Source organism: Microtus oregoni, unplaced genomic scaffold, assembly GCF_018167655.1.
Source record: "Microtus oregoni isolate MIOR12 unplaced genomic scaffold, Mior012 000000F_ref0000247, whole genome shotgun sequence".
Classification (NCBI taxonomy): Eukaryota; Metazoa; Chordata; class Mammalia; order Rodentia; family Cricetidae; genus Microtus; species Microtus oregoni.
In genome coordinates, this window is record NW_024543059.1 from 75,973,205 (window position 1) to 76,001,056 (window position 27,852).

Here is a 27,852-nt window from a genome sequence, read left to right on the forward strand (position 1 = left end):
AACGTCCTTGATTAACTTTCTTCAAACCAAATAGTTCTGGGTCATGTCCAATATTTGCCTCTAATGCCAAAGATACAAGCAGAAAGAGAGAGGATACATCTTACTTGTGTGTCACCAGGACCATGTTTAATTAAGGTCAATGAATAACCAATAAATTATTGGAAGAAAACCAACAAAATTCAGTATGTTCAATTAATAATGACAAATCTTTAGTTAGAGAAATTAAGCAACATAACCTAAATAGTCAATGTAGTTATCCCAGCTGCCTAAAAAGGTGTATTCCTCTCCATTATTCTTAACCTCAATATTTTCAACTTTTTTGTAATAGAAAATGTTTCTTTGGTGTTTCCAGTAATTTTTAAATATATTTACTCTATGACCGGTAGTCATTAAAATATCCCCCAATTTTTGTACTCTCCTGAGAGCACACTAAAGCCTCAAGTAGAAGTTAAATTTTCTGCTATTATATGTTCTGAAAGATAAAAATGAATGATTACCTGTTGAGGTGGAGAAGGAAGGAGCCCATGACCGGAACTTCCATAAACCACTTTTATCCCTGAGTTGTGTAAATCCTCAAAAGCCCTTCCATTCATAATCACTGAGTGACTTTTCAACTTCAAATACCACCAGCATAGCCAGGGTGCCGGTCTAGACCTAATCATTTTCCCTCTAAGAACAGCTCTGTAGAATAAATGGGAAAGGGAAAGAAATGTGATCCGCAATTGATCCCATTTGGATTTAAATTAAGATACACTATGTGTTAAGAGTCAATCTCAGAGCTTAAAGGACAAATGCCTCTGTGGTTTGCTTCTCTGCACTTCCCTCCTAATGCATCACTGACAGCAGGGCCACCATCTAAAACAGTGGTGACAGTGCTGATTCACCTAAGGCAGCACTAAGTTTTGAACAACTGCTCCAATATGGAACCAGACATTCAGAGAGTGACAGTCACAAACTATCGCACCGTTTCCTCAATCTTTAAACCCAATTTGTGAGGCTACACAGAGAAAATCGCCCACATTCAGTTCTTTGACGGGCCTGAGTAAGGGTCACAATGACAATGATCTTCAGGGTCAGGAAGTGCTGGAGCAAGGGCAGCTTTGGAAGCAGGTAACATTCAGCGTCCTAGATCGGTCGACACAGCTGAGCAACACACGTGAAAACGCTGTAGATCTGCACCCACCCCTGAACAGTTTTCCGAAAACTGGAAGCTGTCTTTGGTGAGCATACACATGTGATTTTGCTGAAAGCGTGGGTAACATTAATCAAATAAGCCCCCTCATCAGTTTTCCCCATAATCGAAAGCCTAGAAAACGTCTTGAAGAACCATAACACTACTGCTGACATGTGGTCGCTGGATGTTTTATGGACTGCCGCTAGCAGCCGTAAGTGAACACGAAATACATTTTTTTAAGTTTTTCATGGTTGTATCTCCCGAGTTAGAAGCTGAAAGAGAATGATATAGAGCCGGGAAAGGGGTATTGACTCTATATGTAATTAGGTGCAGAGAAACAGTAGACTAGCAGAGGCATTTCATGTGACAATAAACCACAACACGCTAAGTTAATCTGCCTAATTCAGAACCAAGACCTCTAGCATATAGAAGAGTAGCAATTGAAATGACTAAAAACATAATTTATGAAAAAGTGTTAAGATAAAAATCCTAATTACTGAGTTATCCCATACAGGTAGTTTAAGAGGTGAATATGCTTACTACAATACATGTCAAAAATGAAACCTTTTAGTCACATCTGTGATTTATGTTGTCTTGAAAATTACATTTCAGTGAATCCACTGCTAATAGATAGATAGATAGATAGATAGATAGATAGATAGATAGATAGATAGATAGATACTAGGAAATCTCTTGTAACAGCTTGAAAAAAATGGAGAAAATAGGTCAGCGCGGCTGGTAGAGAGATAGGCAGGCAGCCATTGGTCACTGCATTTGGCTAAGCCTCCTCCTCTCACTCGCAATGCTAAGCTGCTTTTTCACCATCCTTCCCCTCTGAGCCTGGGGAGCCCATCGTGCACAGCAGGAGCTTAGTGATTCCACATGTTCTCAGGGGTTTGTTTCCCTTTTTGAATAGAAATCTAGATAGAGAGGCTGGCAAGCCAGCAGGCACACCCTTTCCACAGTACTGGCAAGCAATTTAGCAAAGGTTACCAAGTGAAACTTGAATTTTCTTGCTTTTGGTAAAATGAGAAGACCAAAGAGAGAGAGAGAGAGAGAGAGAGAGAGAGAGAGAGAGAGAGAAGGGGGGGGAGAAAAAGAAAGGAAAAAGTAAAAGTTTTGAAAATCAAAGATATTCTTTTTTAAAACAAATTGATGTCTTGATTTTTAAAATACACTTTACATAAGCAAAGCATGTCAATACAAGAGGTCAGTTACTTGATTTACTAATTTATCTTGATAAAATAAAAAGTTCAAAACCAGCTTCCTGATTCTTCAGGGTTTTCTTTTTTATTTTTATTTATTTATTTATTTGCTGTGTTTCAAAAAGCCAGAAGTCTTGAAGTAATGGGGTTTACATTTCACATGGAAATAAGTATGTTTCCTTTGGAAAAGGTGCATTTAATTCAGATTATCTTAGTAATGGTAGCTTTCTCCGTCCATGTCTCTGTATGTGTGTGTGTGTGTGTGGTGGCTTGGCAGCCAGCTAATGCGTTTCCCGGATGTGACTGGGTGCGGAGGACTCTGACCTAAGGAATAATCCCACGGCCAGTTTATTAATAAGATTGCATTATTGGGCAGATAAGAGCAAGAGGTTATGGGGGGAGGGTCTTTGAAAAGCTATCTTGTCAATTGCCCCCCCCCCCCCCCCCCCCCCCCCCCCCCCCCCCCGCCTCCCCTGCTTCTTGCCCTCCGGGATTAAGCCTCCTCTGTCACATGTTCTCACCACCATAGTCGGCCTCTGTTAGGGACCAGAGTGATGGATGCAGTTGACTCTGAAGGGAGACTTCTGAAAGCCTGAGCTCAAGCATTTTCCCAGTTTACGTTGCTGCGCTCACCTGCTTAGCACAATTGTGATCAGTTGCTGCTCTCACTTGTTTATCACAACTGCAATCAGCTGACTAACATGCTGATTATCTATGGTTTCCCAGCCCTGAACCACACGGAAAAAAATGTTTATTAGCATAATTATATAATATAGTTATTCTTAATATGAAAATGTGATTCTTAACCGTGACTGCATTGTATATTTAACATAAAGGTTTTGGACAATTTATCTTAAAACAAAAAGACCTGGTTTTAGTATTTTAGGAACATTGTAATAAGAAATCTATTCTTGAGGCTGGACAGATAACTTAGTGGTTAAGACTGTTTGTTATTCTTCTAAAGGGCCAGAATTCATTGCAGCCCCAGGGATCTGATGCTGTTGGCTTCTATGGGCAGCTTCACATATCCACATTCCATGTGCACAAATACACACACATACACACGCACACACACACACACACACACACACATTTACTTACTTAAAATTAAATTATTTTAAAACATAAATCTGTTCTTAAGAATAAACCATTTCTGGTACACTTCAAAATTTAGTAAAGAAAATATCTTTTATTCAAATTAGATTATAGTATACACACAGGTAAAGAAAGATATAGATTTCTAACAGGACAGATACCAACTTAAAGTCTCAAACACATTTTCTACAGGCCTTTCATCCTTAATCATAATCAAATATCTGACATTCCCTAAAGCCAAAGTTTAATTTTAAATAAGTTATATGTGCTAAATGCCCAGAGCTGTACGAACTATATCTCTCAGCTGAATGTAAGAGCCACTTTTGAAAGATTAAGAGGATTGTAGTGTAGTTGTGTAAAGACTAACACAGAGTGGCTCCCTGCTATTATTATTATTATTATTATCTATTTTCAAGTATACAATTGAACAGAATAATCAAATCACTAGCCACACTCAGGCATTTGAATGTTTGGGTCTAAGACAATTTTGAATAGAAATATGCATCATTTGACGATTTTGTCAAAGGAAAAGCAAGACAGCACTGCATCGTCAGTATCTAAGAGGGGAAGAAGGATGCCATGTGAAGCAAGGGCAGGATTATAGTACTCTATCAAGTACAGTGTGCAACATTAGCTTTCATAGTTGAGACCAGCCTCCCACGGACTGGGGACCACATCTTCACATCCCACATCCAATAACACAATGCATGGAAGTGGTACAAAAACAATTATAGCAGCCCTATTTCTGTATGGGGATAACTTTTTAATAATGTGAATCAATATAATATTGTTCATATAATCAATATAGTTTTGTTCATTAGTAGACAAATGCATCTCTAATGACCGAGGACGATGAGTATATTTTCCTGACAAGAATACATAAAGGATGAAACAGAAAAGTCCTAATCTAAATTACTCTAGATTGGTGCTAAGGTCTCAGAAATAGTGATAATTTTAAGAGTTTTGAAATCAGCCATGACAATGAGTCTGAAAGGGAATGCTTGACTTTCTAACAATCTGATTGTGTTCTCTATTCACAGAAGAAGAAAGTAGGGCTTTTTGAGGAGCTAGCTTATCCCACCTCCAGGATGGAGAAGCAGCTGATGTATCTATTCCAACATTAGGGAGGGTTCAGTAATTATTGAAAGCATATCCACAACCCAGGAGACAAAGGATGAGAAGAGGAACATTGTTCACCTTCCAAGGGGACTGAGGAGGCTGAGAGGGCAAGTTATTTTGAAACTAGTTAAATGAAAGAAAATAACGAAAGCTTTGGTCATCTTCTCAAGAAAATTTTAAAATAAAAATATACCAGGCAGATAGAGAGAAAATAGAGAACAAGAGACATTGTACATTTGAAGTTTAAAAAGTATTTTATATTTTCTAATTACAGCATAAATTCTTCTCATATTCTTGGTACAAAATCACTCAACCAAACGTATAATAGCATTACTTTTCCAAAGGAATTTAGAGCTCTATGCTTCGACTGGTTGATTTTATAAAGATAAATGGCTCTACCATCTAATTTCAAACCTCTTAGAATCTATAGCTCAGATCGATCCTTTATAAGGATGGTTAAACTGAAGAACTTTTAATAAAATTGTTTTTCTTTTCAGTGGTTAATCCAGAAGACCTAAAAAAAATCCCTCAGAGTTGATAACGTTTCTTTCTTTGTCTTACCAGCAGAAATGAAGCCAAATAAAACACCCTATCCTAAAGTCCCCCTCAAGGCGATAAATGAGTTCAGTGGTGTCTTCCTCTAGCTCCCTATGATGCCTGAAGTCCCTTTGGCCATTCGTTACCTAAAGGGAACTGTATGTAGCTCCTCTTCTTAGTGTTTATGTGCTGTGTTCTTGTGTCTTTAAACCTGTGAGAGTAACAGTAAAAAGAAGACTTATTTCTTACGAAAAAGAAAGAGGAAGGAGGGAACAAAAGAAGGAGGAAGATAGGAAGGAAGGGAAGAAGTGAGGGAGGGAGAGAACATTAGGATGAGATTAGTCACACCCCGGGATGTTTCCCAACAACGTTAGCACAGGATGCTGGCTCTGAGTTTTGGGGGTTATAAAAGAGCTATGTTAGCCAGAGCACCCCAGAATTAGTAACATGAGTTTAAAACAAAGACAGCATGTTAAAAAGAAAAAGAGGATAAAAAAGGAAAGAAAAGTGGAGAGGTGCGAGAGAGAAGGTGTGGAAGCTATGGCTCTCATGTTCTCATTTTTCTACACACCACAGAGGAAACTAGCCTGAGGCTTCCAAGTAGGTAACTGACCACAGTCTTAATCCTTTTATTTTGCTCTTGCCGGTGATTTAACCCAGTTGACACTCCATTTTCTATGTGTGCAAAAACAATAGTAATAACAATAAACTTCATCAAGTGAAACAATAAATACAAAGTTGCAAGTGTGATAAATGCACACAACAGACTGTTACATAGTCGCCATAACACATCATTTGGAGAACATTTGGAGAATTTAAAAGGTCATAATTCCACAAAAATTTTGAGTATCACACCCTGGGTAAGCATGTAATGTATTTATATATTACTCCACTGAATTTTTACCAAGCCCCTGAAGTGTGTGTTAATACACGCAGACTCTTAAGAATATAACTCAAAAGAACTTTGCCATGTGCCCAAAGGCAGATATGTAATAAGTGCCCGAGATTAAGTGGTAACCTGACTCTTAGTGACTGAACAGTCATGCCCTGACGTCTTCACTATGGGCCCCATCTGAGTCAAAGGAGGAAGAGCAAGAAATAGAAGACACACAGCGCTGCTGAGAAACGATAATAGTGCAGAAATGTTTCGCTCCTTAGTAACTGAAAAATGTTTAAGTCAAGTTGCTTTCACTTTGTTAAGCCAATAATTTCTGCGTAGATGCAGCGAGTTGAGCTCTACCAACTGCACGTGCTCCTTATTAGGTCCACATTAGGGTGGAGAGTGGAGGTCCTTATCCTGCCTGCTTCACGTAGACTATTTCAAGTGCTCTAAAACTGACATACGCTGAAAGCGTTGGTACAAATGCAATTCAATCCTCTTACGGTCAACCTGAATTCAGAATATGAGTTGTACAGTTTCTCTAGAACTCTGAGCACCTTAGGGCCTTGTAATGCTGCCACTCTGTCTCCATACCAAAATGCCCAGTTAGTTGTTTGCCTGGAGCCAATTCCTGCTCCTTCTCCTCCCCACTCTCATTTCCCCTCCCCTCCCCTCTCCCTTACCTTCCGTCTCCTCTTCCCCTTCCCCTCAGCTCTATTTTTTCTCTCACTCCACCATCCTGCCTCAAGGTCTCTGCACCAGGGTCTCACATTGCTGGGTTCTCTGGCAGAAAGAGTGGGGGCAGAGCAGGACCTGCTGGACTCTCCCTGGGGCTGAGCAGGATGGTGAATGTCAACAGACCCAGCCCGCCCCCCTGGCTACCCGGGAGAAACACACCCACTGAGTCAGGAGTCTGTAGAAGCAGGATCTCATTTAATGGTGTCAGGCAGGAACTTATGTAGGGTTGTGACAGGGAGTGGAGAATCTTGGGATAGGTCCAGGCGGAGCAAGGAACAAGGGCCAATAATATTCTGCCACATTGGCGGTGGCTGGGCAGAGGCGGGCCTAGGTTGGGTAGCCAGAGACAGGTCTCCAAACTCCAGCTAGGCTCAGGAAGTTACACTGGGCCTCACACAGGGGCCTCATGAGGTCCCTCAACACATATGTTAGGCAGGAGGAAAGGAAAGCCATGAGTGTATGTTACCCATGCAGAGAAGGCAAGGTGAGTCGTCAGCGGGGCAGTGGGGAGTAGGGGGAGGAGAATAGGCCTGAGAGACAGATGGGAGGTGACTGGGACAAGTGCCATCTGCCCATGTCTCTCTCCTAGATTTATAAAGATGATACACTCTCAGTCTTGATCTGGTTCATTTGCTCTGCCAGTTACAAAATTAGAAGGCAGGAAAAACCTCAGAAGCCACAGGTAACATTGGAGAAATCTCCCACTGTACCAACTGTGGAAACAAGGTATGTATTGGGGGTGAGAAAATACACACATACACATGCAGCAGACACACAGACAGAAAGACTGTTGAACAGAGAGAAAACTAGAAAACAAAAAATTCCAATCTCTTCTTGAGGGCTCTTTTGTTTTCAAAGCCTCCAAAGAATCATCTTCTCCTAAGCTAGAGGTGGTCAGTCTGAAGAAAGAGAGGATGGTTTATTAGCCCATCAGTCCAATCATAGCTAAAAGAGTTACCCCACAAAGAAACATTAATTCAGTGGGGAGGCACGCGCCAAGGTAAGTGTGTGAGTTACACTTACCAAATCTTCATATCTGTTGGTGTGACTCCTTGACATAGTATCCTGCACCAGAATGGAACACAGGCTTCTCTGTATCATTGGGTAGTATTCGTGTGATCCTGCCTATTAGCAATCTATAACTTGAACTTGCTATCATTATCCAGTATAATGATGCTACTGATAATGTAATTCAAAAAATAATCAAGGTAGTGCATTAAAAAAAATTTTAAATGTGCTAGAAAAATTTTTGTTTCTCCTGAGAAAACCAATTATTCTTACAAACTATGTAGTTTTTCTCCTTTAATATTTTAAACATGTGATTCAAACCTACTGAAACCCTTTCTTTGGGAGACTTCATAGTTTAAAAATCCCTGCTTCTAAGAGAAGTTTCAACTTGGGTCCACAGAGATCTTGTAGGTGGCACCATATTTTGACAATACAATCACACAATGCCTCGAAATTTTCTAAATCGAATTTTCGAAATACATTCTCCAAGCTCACGCGTTTATTTTGACTAGCATTTACTCTGTCACGCAATGTGTAAACTGTGAACTTAGCTGGTGTGCTATTTTGACAGTCCCCATACTGTCATATAACACTCTCTCCCACCAGATATCTCAGAAACCATTGAAACGCTGGATCCATTTTATTCTCATCTTAACAAAGGCATGTGTGTGAGTGTCTTGACAGTTCACAAGATAACACAGACCTGTGAAGTACAAACAATGTTCACAGCCAGGCCATACCATCCTGGAGATTCTGCTTTGTTAAAAATTTTAGTTTTACCCTGACAAAATCAGTGACACTTTGAAACGTGTGCAGAAACCTCACAGTGAGTTGAGGATGAACGGCCTTTGAGCAGGCTCCTGCTGATGGCTCGGCCCTTCTACCCACTCCCCAGGGTGTGAGAAGGTTTGACTTGCTGAGGGCCAGTGTCAGATCAGTTACTCAGTATGACTGACATCCATTTCTTCCCAGAAGTGTAAAGCAACTTTGGTGCAATTTGCAAATTTGCTTCCTGTCTGAACACACAGCATCTTAAACAATCCTTGGGAACGAATTTCCCCTTTGGAGACCCTGGTTCCCTTGGGGTGCCCAAGTGACAAAGAAGTTGTGATTGGGTGAGCCTATCACACAAACTGGCACTGGAGATTTTGATAGTTATTTTCTAAGTAGACTCTACAGCTATGGCCTAGAAAATTAAGAAATATTCACACAAATTTTGTTTCCATTAAGTAGTTTTAAAAATAGGTGCTTCATAGTTTTAAGAATAGGTGCTTTATACTAAATACATTTTTATTGTATTTGGAATGGCAATGTTTATTTTTTTTTTATAAAAGAATATAGTAAGAAGTCTTGAGGAAAAGACTCTGTAGGCAGATATGTGGTCTTAAACATGTAGCTCAGCTTTGATAGTTCATGATTTCTGAAATTCTTTTCAAAGATGTTAATTGCATAGAGATCTGTATGGTTACCAACAGGGTATTTTGTGGGATAAAAAGTATATTTTACAAAGCTCAACCAGGCAGAGTCACTTTGTCCTTTGTAGGCTCTCAGGCCTGTGGGTTTCTACAGGGCACCTGGGAACGCCCACCCAGAGGGAGTTCACACCAGGGGTTCCTTCTCCTGAGCCACGCCCACCTGACACCCAGCATCAAGTCATTCACTAGCTATGGAGTACAACACCTTCACAGGTATAATCATTTCTATGCATTTCCCTTTAAATAGCTAATTAGCATACTCTAACATGAGGACACAAATGAGAAGAAACTGTGTATTCCTTTTCTCAAATACCAACTTCTGAAGTCTTTCTTCCGTAGAAATTTCTCAGCTATTTTGGGCTTCGACCATACATGAATTTTATCTGAACTATGAATAATGTTCTTTGGTTGCTATCATTTTGTTAGTTAAGTTTGTTTGGAGTTTGTGTTTCCTTGAGTAACATTTGACTCTGTATCCCAGGCTGGTCTGAACTTCACCGTGTTCCCAAGCTAGCCTGAACTGATGATTTTCCACCTTCAGTCCCCTGAATCTGAGGATCAGAGTTATATACTATCACACTGGGAGTTGTGTTCTGTTTGGGGTCTTTTGTTTTATGTCTGCTTTGTTATCTTACAGTGCTGAGGATTTGAACCTAGAGCCTCACCCATGCCGGTCAAGTGTTCTTCGACTAAGCTACAAGCCCATACCTCCCCAAACTATTTTTTCCCCCTTACCCTTTCCAATCTGGAATGTTCCCACTAGTAATAAAGTGCTTGCAGCTTATGAGTATGCCTGGTAGTGTTCCGCATTCTACCGATTTCGAAACCTCCCAGAAGACATTAGTCCCGTCAGGCTGACAAGGTTCACAAAGGTCTGTCACCATCAAAAATATAAAGTCAGTCTAAGTCAATAGAAACACAAACCAAACTATTTTTAATCTCTCCTAATGATAGCCCATGGCTCTCACTATTTCTGCAACTTTCTGTCTAGCTAATGGTTCGTGCATATTACTCTCACCTTTTTGGGCTGTCGTTTAAAATAAAGTACTTCCTCTTAAGAGTAATATTTAAGTCCTCCATCTAAGAACTAATGGACCAATAAATTTATAAACTCCACCATTACAGGGAATTGGATGACTTTAATGCAATGCTGTCCAGTTGATCTAGGCACAACCCAATCCAACAGTGTTAGTGACATAGTAACCGAGCAATCACACAACCCCACACCCTGAAGACAAATGGCTCTTTGTATCCTCTGATCCCAGTGGATTTCGGTCACATATCTTATCATGGAATGCGTGAGGACATGGAGGCAAAAAATAGCATGACCAGCAGTCGACTTAGAATGCCGCTCTCCTCCCCACCCCCATTGATGCTGAAGAAGCCTCTCTTCTTTCCCGGGAGCCCTGTTGGTGTTTTTCCCCACAGCACTGATGTCACCCTCTGCATAACTATGACTTCTGTGTTTGTGTTCATTCATATTTATTTATTCACATTAACCTCAGGGGGCAGAGGCCTTGTCATATCTTTTGCTGCTCTCCCTCTGCTGACACTCACCTATTATTCACAGTATAATTTATTAACAGTTTAATACTGGTGGATAATCCACTGTCCTGCTCCTGAATATAGCCTAGAAAGGTTTGTGAGATTAAGCATTTTCCGTTTATTTTCCTTCTAAAACTATATCCTTTTTTTGAATTCAGTTGCTGTCCTGTTTATTGCAAATCAGATCTCTCCCTTCTCTCTCTCTCTCTCACACACACACACATACACAATGATGAATTTCTTTAACTCTCCTTTCTCCTTGCTCATGGAAGTCAGCTCTGAATTATTCTCGGCCACGCACAGTTACAAATGCACCGAGAGAGGGCAGACAGTCACACCTCCACCTTACCGTGTTTCCCCACAGCACTCCAGCAGTCACGGCTCTGCTGATGCGTGTCCTAAGTTCACCTCATACCTCACCCCCACCATATAAAAACAACTTTAAGAATCAAAATATCTTTCTTATGTCTGGAGACTTTGCTGAACAAGGTGAAGTCTTAAAAAAAAAAAACTTCATTTTTATTCTAGTTCTGTCAGGAACTCATTAATATCTTTCAAGTTGACTTCTGGGCAAATAAAAAAAAAGGATGATTTTTAATAACGAACTGACTTGATATTTGAAAATCCCTTGTACATATGGAGTCACAAACCCTGACTTATCCAAAATGGATCTTTTTAAAACTTCACGTCAGGTAGGAAAATAAGTGGTAAGCGGATGTGGTTGTAATATTGCCTCGGTCTGAATCTCAAATTCTCTGATTACTACACATGGGCCTTAAGCAAGTTAGCTTATTTCCCTGGTTGTTTCGGTTTTTTAAACATAAAGTCGTAATGCAGCTGTAACTCACAAAAAAATGTCATGAAAAGTCAATGACTCAATTGGGAAGCTAGGGGATAACCCAAGCAATCAAGCAAAAACAGAAAAAGCTGGAGGCATCACCTTCCCTGATTTCAAAACACATTTCAATGCTACCATAATTCTGAGCAGTGCCATCCTGGGCTGCAGAGGAAAATGATGGCAAAGAGCACAGAGCAGTTGTCACAGAAATAACCAAGTCTTAGTCTGGGCAAGGATTTTTGTCACTAGGATTTTAAATGCAGAAGCAAAAAATAAATAAATAAATAACAATAACAAACATTTCATCAAATAAGCAAGCAAAAAAATATCTGCCCAGCAAAAGAAAGTTAACAGAATAAAAAACAGAAATGCAGGATAAGACACAACATTTGCAAAAAGTGCATCTCAAAGAGACTGAAGTATAGAATACATAAGAAACTCAAATGACTCCAGAGCAAGACAACAATCCATCCCATTTACTTACAGGCAACTGAACTGGAGACAGTCCTCCAATGATAGTACATAAATAGCCATCTGACTATCCCCAACATCTCCAGTCACCATAAAAAACACAACACAGTGAGATGTCACTTCTCCCCAAGTCAGAATGGCTCTCATCAAATATGAGGGACAGCAAGTGTTGACACGGATGTAGAAGCACCCATTAGTATAGCCATTCTGGGAAATAATAGAAAGGTGAGTTAAATGATTGACAGCAATATTACCAGCAGTTCTGCTTTGGTCAGTGCATCTGTAGGAACTGCAACTAGTATGTAATTTACATATCTGTATTTCATATTCATACATCATAACTCACAAGATTACATTGCCATCCATGATAAATAGAGAAAAGGTGGCATTTGCATACAATGGAATGCATTAAAAATATAATTCCTTCCATCAAAATTTGGATTGCAGTATGGGCCATTATGCTAAGCAAGCTAAGTCAGACACACAAATACTCTAAGATCTCGTAAACATGAGGTTCCTAAAGAGTGGATCTTATAGGACAGAGCCCAGAAAGTCAGCTACCAGAAGCTGAAAAGAGGTCAGTAAAGAAGAGCACTAAGCAAATGGTACAAGATGTCAATCACACTCAACGATTATTTTACTGATCTACCCTACTGCATGGTAACTATAACTAATCACAATGCATTGCATATTTCATAACTGCTAAAGAATAGAATCTTAGCCAGGCAATGGTGGCGCACGCCTTTAATCCCAGCACTTGGGAGGCAGAGGCAGGCGGATCTCTGTGAGTTCGAGACCAGCCTGGTCTACAGAGCTAGTTCCAGGACAGGTTCCAAAGCCACAGAGAAACCCTGTCTCAAAAAACCAAAAAAAAAAAAAAAAAAGAATAGAATCTTAGCATTCTCACCACAAGAAATAAGTGGGGGCCAGAGAGGTGTTAAAGAAGATTGCTGTGAGTTCCAACTTAGCTTCAGCTCTGTTACAGATCAGCTTGGACTAGAGAGAGAACCTGTCCCAAAAATAACAGGCATAAAATTTAATAATAATAATAATTTCATGATGGGCTGGGCTGATAGTTCAGGGTTGGAGAGCTCGTGATGTTCTTGCAGAGGACAGGGATTCCCAGAACCCACATCAAGTGGCTTAAAACAGCCTGTAATTCCAGTTCCAGGAATCCAGCTCCCTCTTATGCTCTCTTCAGACACTCCATGCGTTTGGTGCACATAGACAGGCAGGCACACACACACACACACACACACACACACACACACACACATAAAAACAAATAAAATAACCTGGTGAGGAAACTGATCTGTTAATTATTTTGATTTAATGTCTCTATAATGTACATATAAATGAAAACATCACATTGTGGTCTATAAACATACACGATTATTATCTGCCAATTATTTTTAAAGTGTTGAAACCAGTACATTTGCACCAAATGCCTTAGATGCTGTTTCCGTCATCTTCTTCCTTACCAAGTGTGCTTTGGTTTATTAGTGTGCTAAGTCTTGGTCTCTAGGGTGGCACAGTTGGAGACAGTTGCTGTTGGAAATTTGGGTAAGTAGGGCCTGGGAAGAGGTTCCTTGGGCATTGGAGGTGTGTCCTTGAAAGATTTTTAGGGTATCAGTCTCCCCCAAGATCCCTGTTTAGTAATATAATGTCTTATGCACACATTTCACGTATGGTGTTACCATATATGACCTTTGCCAGGGCCAAGCCAATATAGCTAGCCCCATCCTGAACTTTGAATCTAAACCTCAGATGGGTTGCTCTGGTTTTGAAAGTATACTTAATACATAATATATAGAAGGTTTTTTTATTCTTATACCATGTGTGTGTATTTATCTCAATGTATTTTCAAATTTAATTCCAAAGCTGTATATTTCCTTTTCCTGTGTTATCATCATCTATCCATTTTATTCATTTTTATCTTCCCCTGATATACTCAGATCTGCCTCTTCAATGTGACATTAATTCTAATATGTATTTTTTTAAATCATTAAGCAGAACAGGACATGCCTAGTAATATATTTGTGTATGCATTTCTGTAAAATGGAGATTAAAAGCATAACTTTCTTATTACATTGAAAGCTCCTCAGTTATAGCTTTCTTAAAATATAAGTGATAAATTTACTCAAATCTAAGAATTACTCCTGTATCAATCGTCTCAAAAGTTCTACTGTGTTCAGTATCTTCAAATGCGTTGCTCTGTGGAAGGGTGAGTTACGGTGTCAGGGCTTTGACACTGTCTTGATCTTTACATTTAAGATGGAGTGTCTCAGAACACAAAGGTATCCCATAAAACCAAGGCCAGACTGTCAACACCGCATTCCCATCCTCTCCTCAGCAAACACGACTTTCACCCCGTGAAATTATTACCCTTAGATTCCATAAGGACAAGCGGGACACAAGAGAACAGAAACATATTTAAAATAACTCAAAAGCAGGGGAAAAAATACATCAGTGTTTATTTTGTCCATCTGGTTCGAAGAACTTCCTGATAATTACAATGAAGCTAGGAACAAAGAATGTGAGTCCCTGCAATTCAAACTAAATCATTACTGCAGCGATTCAGATAGTCATTTGTCCTTCTAGAGGTTCGAATCCAAAGACAAAAGGACTTAACAGGGAACGCGAAACTTAACTTAATATTATGATAACTGACCTGCGTGGCCATCAGCACAGTTCACTGAGCAGAAAGCAGAACTGGCATTTTCCTAATCTAAATTCCGATGCTGACACATAAGCCTGATATATTGATGATGGAAAAGTCTCTGCCTTTCTGGCTATCACTTGGAATTCTCATTCTTGAGAGCAAAACATCTGATAAATCCCCACCTTACCTTGCTTTGGCTTGCTGGTAATTTCATTTCTCAGAGAGCTAAGGAGGCGAGAATGGAGAAATGGTATTTTGAACCTAATTTTACTAAATCCACCTGAGTCAAAGGTGATGTTCAAACTATTTAATAAGCAGTATTGAGTGGGTACCCACCGTCAGGTCTCTGTGGCTCTCTGTGGCCCAGCAGTTAGTCCTTTAGCTATTGGAATGGAGGAGGGGTGGGACATGGGAAAGGCAAATGGCCTGAGCATCCAGTGAATTATGCAGGGGACACCAGAGGGCTTCAAGAAAAACAGGATTTATCAAGCAGCACCCCAGTGATTGAACAGCATTATAATATCTTTGTATATCTGCCCTGTACCAACTCTTTGTAAAGTCCCCAGTCCTTACTGTGTATGTTACCTATAAACTGTAAAGTTCCCCAATACTCCACACACACCCCTACTCTTATTACTTCCATCTCCTGTACTGGTCCCTTGTAACCCACAGACACTTTTTTTATTTACCTAACCCAAACCACAGATCATATGGTTTCCACCTCTCTAAAAGGCATCCTGACTCTTCCTTCTAGTCTCCACGGCATCATTATTAATCCATTTAATCCTCTTCCTGCAGACTGAATTTGAACTTGATACAAAATCAAAATCTCCAGAATCTTTCTGATGTCTTCAATATGAAACTTAATAAGCTTATTGTGAGCATTAGGAGGTAAGTCTTCAACTAATCCAACATGTTGGAAAGTTTTGAATGTGTGTGTGTGTGTGTGTGTGTGTGTAAACGTGTGTGAGTACACATGTATGTGCTAGCTCAGAGACCAGAAGAGGGCATTGGATTCCCTCCCTCAGAACTGGAGTGGCTTTCCCTTGTGAGATGCTGGGCTTGTTAGTGAATGCCAGGACCCTAAATGCCAGCCTTCCCGAGCATGAAGCAAGAGTCCTTCTTTGACTGCTGAGCCAGCTCTCCAGCTTCTGTCCCAATGTACTTTTGCAAACTGTTTTCTTGCTTTGTGTCTCTTTATTCAGGCTACATTAGAACCCAAACGCACAATCTGCCTCTCTGAATATAAACCACACTTTCACCCTTCTGTGTGAAACACTTTATAGAACACTTTAAATGCAATCCTCACCTTGGCCTAAAGGCATGAATCTCTTTATGGCAATTTCCATATGGTGATGTTAAAACCAGCATCTTTGTACAGTTTATCTCATCTCCCTAGTAAACACACTTTGGGTAGTATCCAAATGAGATTTTATTTTTATACTGATAGTACTTGGAAAGAATATGCATACCGCTGCCTCCTAATAGTCACCTGATAATGGAGAAATGAATATCACCTGACAGGAAAACAAAGGGAACCGACAGAACACTTGCAGACAGGTTCTCATCTGAGAATTTATCTACCAAGAGAAAGGCATGTTTATTTGGGTTGCTGAAAGAGGACATTCTTACGTTTAGTGAAAGAGGGATCAAAGTGGGAATTCTAAAACTGGAAATGATGCAGGGAGGTGAGAGTCCCTAGAAAAATAACCCTGGCCATGAAAGGCAACTTAAGCTCAGGCGAGGAGGAGAACTAAAGAAACTGGTCGGCATTGTGTACTGTGAGTGGGAGGGAGGAAGTGCTCAGACCTGGCTTCCTGAGTACCAGAGCAGAAAAGATGAAAGTCGAGCCGAGCTGAGATCTCATTGATGTCCATAGCAACAGTAACAACACCATAGAACACATTGTCCAGCATACAGGGGAGTGTCAGGGCTTTATTGTTTGCACGGGCGATCAGTTAGGCATTGTGTAGTACATTTCAACTAGGAGAAGGAAAATACCCATGAGCAAGAAGGGCCAGGCCCAGTCTGGGAGAAGGTACCAAAACAATGCTGATGATTTCAGCCGTGACAGTAGAAAAGGTAGGCCTGATAATGCCAGGACTTTCACATTCAAAACAGACAAGGAATCAAAAGCTGCTTTAACCAGGCTGGGCCCACACCTAGGAAAACCACATTCCAAAGGACTGGAGTCTGTTGAATCTGCTGTGAAGCTAGTGCAGTAACTGTAGAGCCATTAAAGGAAGAGACAAGTGTGAAGGGTGAAAAATTATGCCCCATTAGAAACAGCAGTGGGCAATGGCTTAAAAACTAGCCTTTCGTTGTATACTTTCAATACTTTATAGAAGTGAAGCAAGTTCAGAACATCAATGAAATCACATCACTTTTATTGATGTTGAGATCTTCTGTCTGTTTTTTGCCTGCATATCATTTTTTGACACAATTGTGCAACTCTTCTTGAGGCTTTGGATTCCTCTCTAATTAACATATGCTATAACATTAATTAGTTGAAGTTAAGCTAATGTAAAAAAAAGATTGTTTTTTGCACTTAACTATATTTCAAGTTCAAAAACAAAAGCTACAAGCAGATAATATGGCAAACACAGAGAGAGGAGTTCTTTGTTTTCTTTAAAGCTAAGGTCATATAGAAAATAAAACATTCATTTACAAATGAGTGATTTTTCCTCTTCCCATAAACTTTGTGGTAAAATAATTAATCGGCTAATTAAAAGTTAACATTGCCAGACATGCAAGCAAAGGCCTTCTATACATCTCATACATTTTCTGAAGGAAAATGTTCCAATTATAAACTAACTTTTTTTGTGCGAACGAGAACACGAAGCTAAATATTCCTTTACTATCAGCAGTTGTGTGCTTTGATTAAACTCTTGTTGGAGATTAATAGTGTGTTATTTTCACTAGCCTAAATGTCTTTCTTATTAACTCCACTTCTATACATTATTCTTTCCTAAAAATTAGGCAAATGCACAAGGACCTGCAAGGACATGTGGAATAATTGGAAAATTCTTTTCAACAGTAAGGACTGCGAGCATCTTTTCCCATGCTGTCACTTTCTGCATAAATGTAAAGCCATCCCCTTACACATCCTCCCACCTCACTGCTTCTTGTATTCAGTACTAGGGACCAATCCCAGGGCCCCTTCCTGCCCGCTAGCCATGATCTCTGCCAGTAAGCCACACGTCCACTTGGACTTAAGAAAAAGCACAGTGAGCAGAAACTGTGTGGAATCTAGGGGCACTAAAGCAGCCGGAAGTGCAGCATCTTCACGAATCAAGAGGATGTGGTCCTTGTCACTGGTGTCTGTGTGCTCTACACCAGGGGTGCATGCACGGCACTCAGTGTTGGTGCCATCGGAGTTATGGCCATATTTCTGATCATAGCTTTAGGTGGCTTAACCTTCGGCCTCACCAGCCTTCCCTAATTCTATGTAATATATAAACCTTCTAAACTATTCCTTTTATCTGTAAACTGTTCAAACTGCATTTCGTTATATGAAACCGAGGACCCTGGACAACACAGTCTTGTAGTGGAAAGACAAGCAATTCACCATACAGTAAGTCTTCTTCGGAGTCATCAGACTTTGCGAATACCGAGTCCAAGTCTCATTATCTACCCTGGGGCGATTCACAGTGATGGTTGTGGACTTTTGATGTTTCAAGTTTCCTACTTTGATTGGTTTTCTGCTCTACAAAATTTAATCTATAAACTGGTTGTGCAAAAAAAAAAACCCACAAAGCTCATTTTCACTAATTTCAAAGAGAGTATACATGCTGACCCTTTGATGGGATAAAAATATTAGCAAGAGGATGGACTTGATAACTGGTAAAGGCAGGCATCCTCTATCCATGCTGGCATTCACAGCCTCTTCAACTCTTGTGTTCCTAGCAAACACCTCTAAACTTCTTGCTCCCAACTGTATCATCGATTTGGTCCCTAAAACACCAGCATGCCTGTCAAGTCTTCCTGAAAGTTGTCTGTGAAGGAAACACACCATTACTCCTGAGGCAGGGGAATTATTAGGGCCGTTTAGGATTTGGGGCCCTTACATACTACGAGCAGATGGGAGGGAATGAACCAGGAAACACATGTCGACATCACCCCCTTGACTTTTCTGATAGAAACCATCTCTCTGGACTGCCATCTTGGAAATGAGAGAAATTGCACATGGGTACGTTTGCTTTACAGGACTCCCTACTTCCTGCCTCACTGTTAGTGTTTTCTTCTATATTCAGACATTGCAATTTTCATGTATCTGTTCATTAAGTCATTTTTTTCAACGAGTGCATGTTAGTGCTCATCTCTACTGCACTGGCATTTTCCTAAGATCTGAAGACGCAGTAACAAAAGCAGTCAATAAAGGTTCCTCACTCCCATGCAGCTTGCATGCAATGATTGCTAATGTTATATGCCCAAAAGGTTATGTACTTGATGAGATTATATAGATGTATAATTAACATCAAAGACTATTTAACCTATGTGAATTCAGAGGAAAGACTTTAAGTAAGATTTCAATTACTGGACTATTTGAACCATACCAAAGAGATGAGTTTAAGGGCCTCCATATAGACTTTTAGAAAGATATCAACTCTAGTGGGAGGTGTAAACTAACGTAGTGGATATTAACACATGTTTGGGGGGGAACGCCTTAGGTCTTGTTTTACTATTTCACGGGATATGAGTCTATCAGGAAATGGGTGCCCAAACACAGTGTGCAATTTAGAGTTCCCTAATGGAAGAGTCATAAATGGCACTGCATGCAAAATGAACTCTAAACTCTGCCTATAATGTGAAATATCACAACAGTGGTGCATATTCTTAAAGAAATGCCCCTACTCAAACACTGTTTCCCTTGATCAATAGATCAAGGAACTGAAAATTTTCTACCAGTAGAACACACACCTTCATGAAATTGTGATGTTTTAAGAATTTGTTCTAACGAAGAAAAATTCTGCCTTTTATGTACAATGCTAAGGTGTCAAACTAGAATAAGGAGAGCAAAATTATAGAGGCCTATCAGGGCAATCCTGGGTGGAACTGAACAGGAATAAAAAGCTCTTCAGAGAACCAAACTGCTTCCCCAAAACAGTGAGCTCGACGAAGCTGTGAGGACAACGGATCAGCCGTGAATGCGTTAGAATTCCAACCGCACACTAGTTCTGCAGGGATGTAGACATCTTTGTGGATGACAGGGATGAAAAGAGGAGACTTTGTCTTCCGTATATGTTAACAGCATTGTGTGTTTGCATCTCTTGTCACTTCAGACTTGCACAAAGCAACTTCTCAAACACCAGTTTCCTTAATCTATTTCATCTGCGGTCATCAGCAGTGACTAGCAATCTCTTCCTTGGAGTCCTGATTATGTCTTAAGAACCAACCACAGGTAACCTCTAGCTGTATCTAGGAAAAATGAGGGATGCCAAATCTCATTTGCATCCAGGGATATTGGGCTTCCAGCCTGTGTTCTTTAAGCTCCTGGTGTGGGAACTGAACAGTAACAATTTGTAAATCTTTAAAAGAAAGGTGAAAATCAGTGAAGTGGCCGTCCTGAAGCCCTGATGGCTCACAGATTAGTGGCCTGCCATTAAGAAGCTCCTGGCATTGGGTCAGGGAGTTGGAGCCATAAACATTATCAGCTAACGCTGAGTTTCCTGGAGCCGTAGAAAGAAATGAGTTTGTTACTACTTCTGGTATTAATCATAGTAAGTGCTTTATCTAAGCCTGTCATGTTTAGTTTCTCGGTGCAATTTACCTCTCAGGCACACTGTTCATGGTATCAGCTGGCCTTATCTTTTAACTTATAGTCTTCAAGTGCCTAAATGTATTTCCTCCAACATTCCCACAGTTAACACGACAAAGTCAACATGTGGTATTTTAAGACAATGCCGGACCATGTTATGAAAGACAGAGCTGCTGAGGCCAGACCACTCCCAGCACCTGTTGAAAAGCTTACCAGACAGCTCCGGTTCTTGGGCGAATTGTGATTGTTAAATGTTGAGCCCAAGCATGTGCATTAATAAATGCATTTGTTTCATGTGTTACTTTTGGCGAGAAAATAGAATAGAGATCTCCTGATCCTATATCCTGGTACCCTGCTCATATTTTCTCACTCGACACTCATTAGTCAATGCATTCAGATGGCCTGTGAGGGATTGGAAGATGAAGCTCTGCTTCTCCAAATCACAGCCTAGCAGAAGAGGCACAGTCAGCCAGCAAGAAATTTAAGACAGTAACAGGGCAGAGATGGACATTTTGGCAAACGTGTCATGGGGGGGGGAAGTGTGTAGTCCTTATAAACCTAGTCCTCAGGTCACAGAGGAGGAAGAGGTATACCTGAAAGAAAGATATGCCTTGAAGCTTAGACAGCTAATAATATTCCACTCTGCACAACCCTATTTCGTTGTAGTCCTCTTATGATCTGCTAATAATCCTTTATAATTAAGCTTCCAAGATAATATTAAAATGTAATCCACATGAACACCAATCGCAGTGTCTTTCAAGGGCTGAAGTGGTTCTCGCTTCCAGCCCTGCATGACAATCACCATGCAGCTTTAATTTCACATTTTTAAATGGTTTGCCCCAAGATTTAAGGGAAGTTTATGACTTCTTTCAATCCATAAATGCAGTGGAAACAGGCCTTAGCTAAACCCACACTGTTAAAAGTTTGTCGAAGGTATAGGCATCGTGCCTTCCCATTTTTTTCTTCTCTTTCAAGCTAAAAATATCTGCAGCATCCCCACAGGAGAGAGAGGGAAGTCCTCTTTCAAGCAGAAGCCTGTGGAATGTTCACAGTAAAAAAAAAAAAAAAAAAAAGCTGATCAGGCCACACACTGCAAAATGAATGGTAGGAAGCAATTAAGCAATCTGATTATTATATGTGAAATTAAACCTTACTCCTCCATTTAAACATTTTCAGTTCTTCTCTTTTAGCATATTATCTCTCTCAAAGCTTTATAAATCTGATTTTTTGTCCAATAACTGAATGATAACTTGAACCAATAATAATTATCAGGAGAAGCACATTCAAAATATAATACTTCAAGTCATGCAGGCATATATTCCAATACAATTTGGTTATGAACATAATATATTGCGTAAATCTACTTCAGAGACTTGTTCCTGGAATATTATAAATATTGATGCTGGAGTTAATGTAGTGTTTCAAAATGCAACATCTATTTCACCTGACAAAATTCAGCCTATCGCAAAAGTCTACGTCAGTCCTCTAACCACACATAGAGACAGCGAGTGGGGACTGAAGGGGCCACCAGAGACCAGTCTTCTAACTCTGCCCCTCACGTTGCAATAATAGAACTGGGGTGACAGCTACAGTGTCCTCATTTAAAACCATGGCTTTATCACTAAAATAGAAGAAAATGGCCAATTATTGCATAATTTTGTAAAACGATTTTATTTAATTTAAAATCCACAGAAAACAAAGTGGCATTTGTGTAGACTTTTTCCAGTGCCAGCATGAAGTAGGAAAACAGGATGTTCTCAGATGCAAAATAATGCTGCTATGACTGAGTCTAGATTGGTGAAGTGCTAGGAAAAGAAGATTTCTCTTCAAGTAGCTGTTTTGGAAAGATTAAAATCGGACAGTTGAGAAAATTTAAACAATCCTGTCGAGGAGGAGCGTTTATTTATATATTTTTAAACAAAAGCAATGGACAAAATTCAAAGGGCATGACTTATGTGTATCATTTAAACCATCTAAAATAGCTCACATCGGGTCAATGGTAACAACTCCCTGGTGAGTGCTCTAAGAAATATTGAAAGAGAAACATCTATTTTTATAGATGCTTTATATAATGCAATCCTCAGCATCAAGAACATCAGCCTGGGAATAGCAAAAGGGCATTCCGCATACGTTAACTATGTTCCAGGCACTGTGACAAATGATGATGGCATTTAAAAGAAGGAAGAGGAAGAGCAGGAGGAGGAAGAGGAGGAGGAAGAAACCAAAGAGAATCCATCTTCCAAGAGCTGTTATTCTACAAGTCTTGGAGATGTGGGAGGGTGAAGAAGAAAAATGAGGAGACCAGAGAAAGAGCAAACTGCACACAGAACAGAACTCAGGTGCAGAGGTGTTTGAGATGGCACAAAGACAAGGTGAACTCTGAATTGGCTGAACGGAGGGCACGGGGACAAGCAGAGACGGTAAATAACTGCAGAATACCCCCTTTCCGCCAGTACATTTGAATAAAACATTTTAAAATATTATACCTGCAGCCCCAGATAATCAGTCCAATGCAGCATACAGTTTACAGCCCATATAAAATGAAAGACAAAGTCAACTGAAGTATGCTATGCTTGTAACAAAATTATAAGTCAAAAGTACAAACCAACAAAAAAAACAAAAACAAACAAAAAACCTACACTGAAAAGGCCAGAGGCAAGGTAAGACCTAACTGAATCTTGACTAGCATGGGATAGTCAACAATTGGTAAAAGGTGGGTGCTATGTGATGTGGTAGTGCCCAGCCTGGGACTTAAGAGTTCTGACACCTGCATTCAAATCCTATCTCTGTCGTTCCCCAGGGTTGGGAGCAAGGTAAGAGAGCTAACCTCTATAAGCCGTACTTTCCCTATAGGTATACTCAGAATAAACCTTTCCCTCCAGCACAGACCAACTTTGGAGTTGATATCCGTTCCTTGACTTCGAATTCCTCTTGTATTATGACCTGTTTATTTATGTCCTATTTGTTCACAATCAATCTTATGTACATCAGCTACAGACGTTCAGATGTATAGTGATTTTAGCAGTTTTGGGAATTTGCCAGCCATGTGCTCTCTTCTCATTGGAATAAATTTTGATAAATATTCCATTCGATTTAGTTTTAGGTGTCTATCATCTGAAAATATTTGGCTTTGTAATTTTAAACTTTGAGCTTCAAATGTTTAACCAGCTAATACAATTACCAAACATAATCGCCTAGTGGAATTTCCAAGTGGCCAGCTAATAATTAGCACTAACTGAATGATGCTTCTCTTCACAGTTTGACTCCAAAGGCTCCTAAGCTCAGCAGGCTTATGTAAACGCTTTCTGGTGCATTTGCCTGCCTGTTACTGACATATTTAAATTAATGCATTTATACTCTATTTAATTACTTTCTTTTGACTATGGGCATATTTTTATATTACACTTTCAAATTCTAGTTAATCTTTAAAAGTATTTATTAAAATTGACCCTCGTTTTCTTTGCAAATTTTCTTTGATATCGTAGATAATGGCAAGTAGTGTTCACATTGCTCTCTAGTTGGTAAGTAATGTAGCACTTAGGAGTAGGCTTCTTTTGGTGGTGTAAAATCAATCTCATTTTTCTAATTAAGAAGATTATCCTTAAGTCATTAACAAATTGAAATTTGCTTCTTCATCATCTGTATCATATTAAATCCATAGGCAACACAGAATGTATTCATATTATTGAAACATTTATTTTTAAATGGTTGCATATGAAGTTACCAAGAAAGCAGCAAGAAAATTCTAGAAGCCATTTTGTGAACATAATTGAATAAACTTACAAGAACAATAACAGTTAAAATTATAAAGGTTAAATAAGCAGAATAAATAACAACAATATGCTTAGCTCATGCATGCAAGGTTTTATTATGTATGTAATATAATATGCTTACCACATAAAGAGCTTTCACAAGTAAATAAAAGGTTTGCAATTCAACCAAGTAGTAAATAATAGAAAATAAGCAAAGAAATCAAAATAAAGTAATGGCTAATAAACTTTATTCGCTCTCAAAGTCAAGCAAGGACAAATCATATATAACAGATTCAAAACCAACAAAAATATGAAAGTCAAGCTAGTGGGAGAGAGACTGTGGGAGCTAATAATAATATGGGGACAAATCCGTAAGTGACTGCCCCCTTTTCAGAAGGCATCTTGGTGCTGTATACACAGATACCATCTACTTTACTCTTTTCACCTCGAAAAATTTATTCTGAGGAAATGATTAAAATGTGTGCAGGAAGGAAGAATCAAAGGGATGGACAGTTGAAAAGCTGTCTTGTCTATCCCAAATTTGAATTAATGTCAACATAGTTATTTACAATAGAATAATCTTGCAATATATAAGCAAGTGGTTTGGGGAATAATTTTTAAAAACAGGTTACACATTAAGTACTAAATAATCGTGTTAACAGGAAGTCAAAACATCAAACTGGTGGGGGCTAGTCAGAGATAAAGTTCCATTAACTAGCAGTTTATCCCTTCTATTCAGTTCAAGTTTACTCCACCTTGTTGTTTTTAGTCTGTGATTTCATTCATGTCTTTAAAACAATTATTACTCCTTTAATAAAAGGGTGATACGTTTGTGTACTGGATAAAGTGTCTTCCAAGTATTAGATCAATCTGCAAGAGAAGAGCCCCAAACTGCAGGACTTCACTGGCAGATTTCATTTCAAATGAAAACATCTACATCCTACTTCCAGGGTTCTGAAGTTGCCCCAATATTCATGGGCAGAAAGCAGGAAAATTTGGATAGGAATTGGTTTCCTCATCTTACTTCCTACCAGCAAGTATGGTTTCTCTGAACAGTCTTTACTCCTTGGACAAAATGTCCTATCTGGTTTATTCAGGGGGCTCTAATTATGTCAAATTTCACTAGAAACTAAAATCCACTAAAGACTTAAGTGTGATCAGTCTTGTTTACCACCGTTTAGACCAAGACTTCAAAGGTCCATGAATTAGGCCAGTGCTGTTTAGATTTGGTACCAACTACAAACATACCGTAATGTGCAGAGCTGATAAGAGATGTGATCAATAGCCAGATAACACCCCACAGCTGGCGCTGGAGAAAGGGGAGATGAGCAAAAATGACCTGATGTTCCCAGCGTTTGTTTATAGCCTATTGATCAATTGTGAAAGCAGAGTCGTGTGTTCCAAATGGCCTGACTGCTCAGGCCAAAGTTTCTTACAGCATTATTACCAAACGACAATCCAGAGTAGCTGGATGGAGGATTTTAGTGTGTGTGTGTGTGTGTGTGTGTGTGTGTGTATGTGTGTGTGTGTGTGTGTGTGCGTGTGCGTATCGGTGCCTTCGTGTGTCTGTGTGTATGTCTGCCTGTGTGTATGTCTGCATGTGTGCGTATGTCTCTGTGTGTATCTGCATGAGTATATGTCTCTGTGTGTGTTGTCTGCATGTGTGTGTATGCCTCTGTGTGTGTATGTGTCTCTGTGTAACGTGGCTGTGTTTGTGTGTGGATCTGCATGTTTATGTATGTCTGTGTCTGTGTCTCAATGTGTATCTGTGTGTATGCATTATTTCAATTTAGTCGTATTTTCAATGATATATTTTGCCACTTACCTTAGAACCATTCTGAAAATACAATCTTTGCTATCTAAGTCAAATGCAAATAAAAAGTTGTTCAATTCAAGCTCTGAAATATCTCAAGACAAAGAGTATGAGAGATTTAAAATTAATTCACTCAGTATCTCAAAGAATCTAAATCACCTTAAAATGTGTTTATTTTATGTGCCGTTTGGAGAACTTGCAAGAGTCAATTCCCGCCTTTCTACCAAGTGGTTTTTTAGGCCGTCAGGCTTGGAGAGGCAACACCTTCTCCTACTGAGACATTTTGCTAGCCTATTCAAGCTTTTTTTTTTTTTAACATGAGAGCTCAAGATATATTTCTAATGTGGAGACTAAGTATTCTTTTTTAGGTGAACCTTAAGCAACTTGATCCATTTCTTTAAAAATTTATCACTCCGTGATTCCTGATTATAGGGAATCAACACTGGGAGTTGAAATGAGGCTTCAGTATATCTGTACTGAGTATTTGCTGAACTGGACTGATCGTATTCTATGTGTGAAACTCCACCTAAGCTTACACCAACAGCACCCACAGGAACAAATGCAATACCACTGGGAGAGATGCTCCCCTTGTCGAGGGGAGGGGATTAAACGATAAAAAGTAAGGTCTAGCCAGAGAATGGTAGAATTGAGTTTGAAACAAGACAGTCCGTCTCTTCACGCCTGTGCCTTTGGAGAACCATTAAGAAAATTTTCTTGCACTTTGAATCTGTGTGTTAAGGTACACATCTTTCACCTTCTTTATTCAGTATGTTCTTAAAAGTTACAAGTGCAGTGTGGAGGTTACTTTAAGAAGTCAAGGTATTTTTTTTTAATCATTTTTAACCTGGCCTCTGGTTCCAAGGGAAAGAATCAGTTATTACCCATAACCAGTCCTCAGATTAGATTCCCCAAAGTATCTCAACACTGAGTTTACATTCACTGTGGTAATAAAGCTATATTTCAAAAGATGTTAAGTGGGACTGGATACAAACTTATGGAAGACTTTTTAAGACTTTTATGGCGGAGGTTGAATGAAATTTCATCTTGTCTCTCTGATTTTAGATTGCATTAGTTATCAAAATAAAGCATCACAAATTGGTGAGCTTTAAAACAAGCTTTATCTGCCCTGGTGTTGTTTGACAGCCAGTCGCTGGTGTCACCTGCAGCATGAAGTCAGCTGCAGTAATTAAGTTTCAGTCTCTTGGGGTTGAGAATTCTCACAGCAGTAAAACAAATACTTAATGAATTAACAGAATAAAAGAAAGGACATAGGCCAAGGAAGAAAAAAGGGGAGGAATTGAAAAGAATGCCAACAAAAAACAAAAGGAAAATGTTGGATAAGAATCCCTTTTCTAAGCATATTATTTTTACCTTTTGAGTAGGAAATAAGCCAGATGTTTATTTTTAAAACTATTTACTCAAGAAGCAAAATGCTTGTATTCGTTGCATAAAATGTAAGCTCCAATTAGAAGTACAAAAATACACCCATCTTCAAAATAATTAAGTTTGAGTAACACTTCAATTTGGTTAGGTCAGAAACCATAAAGTGATTTGTGTGTGTGTGTGTGTGTGTTTATATCTGCAAGTCCACTTACTTCACTGAAGGCACATCTGGGTGTTAGTTTTGCAAAAGAAGCATTCCTGTCTTTCATCTTTTGCTCTGTGGGTGGGAGTTGGTGGGGAGGGGGAAGGCTCGTCCTTCTTCGAGGAAAGCCTGTGATTAAATGGGCCAAAACCAAAGATGCTCATTAGAAGTCATAGTGATCCCCAGCACGCTTGGAG